General features: G+C 38.1%; 1 protein-coding gene across 1 annotated transcript in view; it reads left to right on the forward strand.

Moving 5' to 3' along the window:
- The window catches only part of LOC108739717 (diacylglycerol kinase eta), an 85,071-nt gene that overhangs the window by 20,726 nt on the left and 58,345 nt on the right, over positions 1–6,000 (forward strand). The gene's annotated exons all lie outside the window — the stretch shown is intronic.

A 6,000-nucleotide genomic window follows, 5' to 3' on the forward strand; every position in this document is an offset into this window, starting at 1 on the left:
CTTTAAGGAGTTTGTCGTTAAATCGAGTGACGTTATAAAGAGTTTACACTGTAGTTGGTTATTGGACTGGCATTCGCAAAAGTTCAACATTCATCTAGGTACAATTCACTACCATAATCCGCTTAGAAACCAACAAAAATATCTGCAGGATTCATATTTCCTGCGGTTGACATAACGCCCGTACACAACTTCGGGTAGTAAAATCGAGCTTAAGCACAGCAGCGCAATTTTGTACAAGAGAATTGCAGTTATCATACACCACCACGTACTATTCGATGCAAACCTTACATTTAAGCTGGTTCTCGCATTTTGTAAGAGTATTGCACGTGCGAGTTCAGTGGATGCTGTTACCACTAGTTTCTGACGTTTACAATATCCACAAACATTTCAATAAATATTAAACTTTAAAATATTCATTGGCTACCTAACAGAATGTAATAATATTCAGTGTAACATTCCAGTGACGTAGTCACGAGGGGGGGTGGTTGCTTATCCCCTCCCCCATCGACCATCAATTTTTTTATTGTGTTGCAATCTGGGGAGTGCGGGAAACCGTTTCAATCAGGTACAGACAGCGGAGTAGAAACAACAACCTTCCTATCATCCTGTACAGTTCTATAGGAAATAGTTAAGCCCATACAGACAGAGACAGAATGTTATAATATTCCGCGTAACAATCCAGAGGCGTAGCCACGGGGGGTTGGTTACTTAACCCCCCATCGTCAAACAATTTTTTTTTGTGTTGCAATCTGGGGAGTTGCGGGAAACCGTTTCTATCAGGTAGAGACATCACATTGGAAACAACAACGTTCCTATCATGCCTGTAAATTTCTACAGGAAACAGTTAAACCCATACTGGCAGACAGACAGAGACAGAAATGTTGTGCTTTAATGGCATATAAATAACCATCATCATCAGATGTACTTATTTACGCCTACCGAGCGGCATGGCCTAGAGGTTTAGACCATTGCTTAGCATTCGGGAGGACGCCGGTTCGATTCCGGGTCCGTCTGCCTTGGTCCAAGTTTTTCTGTGGTTTCCTTGGACCACTTAGGCAAATACTGGGGTTGTAATAATCCACAGATAATCTTTCATTCTCTTCTGTCTTCATTTCGTCCGTCTCGTCTTTCCCACCCGAACCACCACCCACCCATTCCCACGATTCCTGAAAGCAGGCTGAAGAGGGCCTTCCGCCCTACCTTCCAGCGTAGTCTGGAGGGACTGTCCGCCCACCAGCATCACTGGCTGGTGGGAATGAAACACCCAAAAGTTTTTTTAAAGTTTTTCATATGTACTTATTTACAGATAAACCGTACAGTAATGATAATGTGGATTTTCAGTATTATTTTACCTTGATCCCTTCCATCTTCCTTTTACAAATCCTAGCTACGCCACTGTGACATCCAATCGATACAGTTTTAATAGCTGCTTGTAGTGGATACTGATCGCATGGTGAATAGTTTTGATGCAGCTCATAATGATAAAGTTTTCTGAAAGAGAATATTTCTCGGCTGTATTCTCGGAACAATAAATGAGTTGGGTAGGCACCATAAACGGATAACGTACAGCTTCTGTACCTATATATAATACGACCTGGAAAATATGAATAGCGATACCGTTATTTTTTTCTTGTTTCATTGTTTCATTACGAAAATGATAGTTACTCCAAGAAAAACGAAAAGAGCATTCTAAAGCAGTAATTTCTGCCTTACTTACTATCTGTCGCAAAATGAATGTGAAAAGAAAACAGCAATGGCTCTGGGCGGTGTGATAAAAAAATCCCATTTTTGCCTCCTGCTAATAAATAACCCTCGAATAGCAAATTACTTTATCTTTCATGCAAAAAAGGTTTCAGCAATGATCATAAATTAAAGAACAAATTTAACTAACATAACTAACGGATGTCTGTTTCACGAATAAAAAGGATGATGTGTGTAGGTAAGGACTTATTAGGTACATGCCATAAAAGAATAAAATTATTTGTTGGTTCGCTTCATACGTACATAATAATAAGAAATATGTATTTATTTAAACAATGTCGTCGATCACTTATTTAAATATTATTACATAAAGAACCTAAGAAAAAGTAGGGAAAGAGCGAATATAAAGATAGGAGACCAAAAATTAGAAGAAGTGGCTGATTTTAGATACCTAGGAAGTCAGATAAGTCAGGATGGAAGGAGTAGTAGGGATATAAAGCAGAGGATAGCGCAGGGTCGTGTCGCCTTTAATAAAAAGAAGTCACTTCTATGCTCACGAACAGTTAATTTAGAAATTAGAAAAAGGTTGTTAAAGGTGACAGTGGGAGCGGCGAAAAAGAAAAGGTTAGAAGCGTTCGAAATGTGGTGTTATAGGCGGATGATGAGGATATCGTGGATAGAAAAGGTTAGAAATGAAGAGGTATTGGAAAAAATAGGAGAACAGAGGACTCTATGGAAGTCAATAAAAAATAAGCGAGATAGGTTGGTAGGACACCTTCCCAGGCATGAAGGTCTAGTCAGAGACATATTAGAGGCAGAAACAGGAGTTAGGAGGGGTAGAGGTAGACCTAGATTAGATTACTGTTCGCAAATAGTTAAGGATGTGGGTTGTTCTAGTTTTAGGGAAATGCGAAGTTTAGCTCAGGGTAGGAAAGAGTGGAGGTACGTGTCCAATCAGTCTTAGGACTGATGATGATGATAACATAAAGAACATTAACTTCAAGAAAAAGAAAATTAAATATGTATCTGCCAGTAGCGCCCGATCATAGTTTGGCAAGTTGATATCCTTAATTTGAAATGTTAATTAATTAACCTCTTAATTAGTGGCAAATTGGGACAGATAATGAATTGTTATGATTACAATACACTGAAAAGACAGAAGGTACATTATAATCTTGCAAAACGTGAAGATGTTGTACTTTGATTAATGTTTTTCTACATAAAGAACTATGTTTGGAGCGCGGCGCTGTACGGGTGCGAAACATGGACGGTGGGCGCTGCGGAACAAAAAACTTCGAAATGTGGTGTTACATGCGAATGATGAGGATATCGTGAATAGAGAAGGTTGGAAATGAATTGGTTAGAAGAACAACTTCTCAGGCATGAAAGTCTAGTCAGAAACATATTAGAGGCAAAAACAGGAGTTAGGAGGGGTAGAGGTAGACTAGATTACTGTTAGGAAAGAGTTAAGGACGTGGGATGTTCTAGTTTTAGGGAAATGCGAAGTTTAGCTTAGGATAGGAAAGAATGCAGGTGCGTGTCGAACCAGTCTTAGGACTGACGACCTTACTATGATGACATAAAGAAAATGTATAGGGTTGTTCGGAATGTCATTTCGTTTTTTGCCGACAGAGGATTTAATTGTATTCTTTTGCACCCAACTTCACATTTAAGCCATATAATTTTTATATGTTTTGAGAGCTCATATAGCAAGGCTTGTGTGTGAAAAATTCCAATTAATTCTACGCAGTAGTTTTTGGTTGGTGCCCTTTTAAATATGGAGAGCGATAAGCAGCATTTTCGACATATCTTACTGTTTTACTACAGAAAGGGTAAAAATGCTGTTCAAGCCAGAAAGAAATTGACTGATGTGTATGGAGAAGGTGTGTTGACAGTACGCCAGTGCCAGAACTGGTTCGCTAAATTTCGATCCGGCAATTTTGATGTCGAAGATGCACCACGTTCGGGAAGGCCGGTTGAAGCTGATAAAGACGCGATAAAGGCATTAGTTGATGTGAACCGGCGAATAACAACACGTGAGATCGGATTGAGGTTAAATTTATCAAATTCAACAGTTTATGACCACTTGAAAGGCCTGGGATTATCCTCGAAGCTCGATGTATGGGTTCCCCATGTTCTCACAGAGAGAAATCTGTGTCGCCGCATTGACGTCTGCGATTCGCTTCTCAAACGTCACGAAAATGATCCGTTTTTGAAGCGCATCATCACTGGGGACGAAAAATGGGTTGTATACAACAACGTCAAACGCAAGAGGTCATGGAGCAAAAAAGATGAACCGGCTCAAACCATTTCCAAAGCCGATATTCACCAAAAAAAGGTGATGCTGTCTGTTTGGTGGGATTTTAAAGGAATCGTTTTTTTTGAGCTTTTACCGGATAACACAACGATTAATTCGGAAGTCTACTGTCATCAGCTGGACAAACTGAATGATGCACTTCAACAGAAAAGGTCAGAACTAATCAACAGGAAAGGTGTAGTGTTTCACCAAGACAACGCGAGACCTCACACAAGTTTGGTCACTCGCCAAAAGCTTTTACAGCTTGAATGGGATACAATGCTACACCCACCATATTCTCCAGACCTGGCACCATCGGATTATTATTTGTTCCGGTCACTCCAAAATTTTTTAGACGGTAAAACCTTCACCTCAAATGAGGAGGTCAAAAACCTCCTCGATCAGTTTTTTGCCAGCAAAGACCAAAAATTTTATGAGCGTGGAATTATGCTACTACCAGAAAGATGGCAAAAGGTGTTGGACCAGAACGGTCAATATATAATTTAATAAAGTATTTGTTTGTTATACGAAAACTGTCTTTCATTTCCACAAAAAAAAACGAAATTACTTTCCGAACAACCCTATAGTTTTTGTAGTCAGGCAAAGGAACAACAAAACAAATAAATGAAAGCTTTTCTAAAACAAATGCAAACTTACAGTAAGTAACGAGAAAAATAATTATTTCTCATCGTAAACTGCTTAGTAATGTGTCAAGAAGGAGGTTATCAGATCGAACGGTTGATAGCTGTGCCTTCTTTTTCTTTCCTCTTTTTTTCTCTGTCCTTCAAGTGCCAAGTGTAGACATCATTGACAGAATATCTCTCGCTTCCCTTTCCTAACTTCCGCTTACGAATTTCCGTCGCATTCACGATATAACTTCCGCAGTCCCCACATACGCACAAATCGAACGGTAAGATGTTATACATAAAAAGCTAACACTATTAAGAATTGTATGTTGTCCACTTTTTTTCATTAATAATTTTCAGTTGGATTTTGGAGTAAGAGATGATCTTAACTCGTTACTTGTGTAATTCTGTTTATTAGAACGATTGTTTTATACAAGAATATTTCATTCAGAAACACTACACATTTCTTATTGCCAAAACCTGTTTATTTAATTGAATCTCATCAGTACGCCGTAGATAATTTCGGCAGAACACGGAAAAGCTAGAAAATCAACTTATTGCTCCTGTTTTCTTTTCTTTTTTCTTTGAAAAAATGCATTAATTAGTCACGTAATTGTATTTATCTTCTTCCCTAGTCCTGCTGTTCATGTTACATAATGTGTTAATTATTGATCTCTTAATCATTCAACTCCATGTTTTGCCAGAAGAAGTGGGTTTTTCTAAAAATAAATTATCGTGCAATTTTATCCCTTTTAAGAAAATCGGCCACGAAAAAACAAAAGGAGCTTTATTCTAGCCAAAAGAGGAGTCGATCAATGTCAATAACTGACCCTTTATTAATTCATTACATTTACCGAAAAAGAAACAAAATATCGTATCCTATTAAGCACTTAACTCTGAAGAACGATAAATAAACAATAATAATCTAATAAATTACCGAGAAAACGTTCTGAAAATTTGCGTTCCATAAGTAAATACGAAGCAAACAGGCTAATTATTAAATTTTCTCCTTGGTCCTTTCCATTTCTGTGTAGATAATTCTAATACTTAAATACAAATTAAAAAAGGAATTTTAACGATGTTTTTTTGGCACATCACAAAGGAATCATAATCTGCGATAGGCATAGCAACAAATAAACATCGTCTGTAAATATTAAAGAGCTATACTTCGTTTACTTTCTGTAACGATGTGACCTTCAGTTTGACCGGCGCAAAATAGAAAAGAACAGCACTAGGCCAGAAAAGGAAGGAGACAACTCTCGGCCAAACTCTTAACCGCTGAGGAGCGTATAATCCGTACAGTACTGCACGGAAAAATTGACCATTTTATCCACTACAATTGCATTGCTCAAATGTGCTGTTATTGGTACCATTTAC

The sequence above is a fragment of the Agrilus planipennis genome, unplaced genomic scaffold, assembly GCF_000699045.2.
Source record: "Agrilus planipennis isolate EAB-ADULT unplaced genomic scaffold, Apla_2.0 scaffold240, whole genome shotgun sequence".
Lineage (NCBI taxonomy): Eukaryota > Metazoa > Arthropoda > Insecta > Coleoptera > Buprestidae > Agrilus > Agrilus planipennis.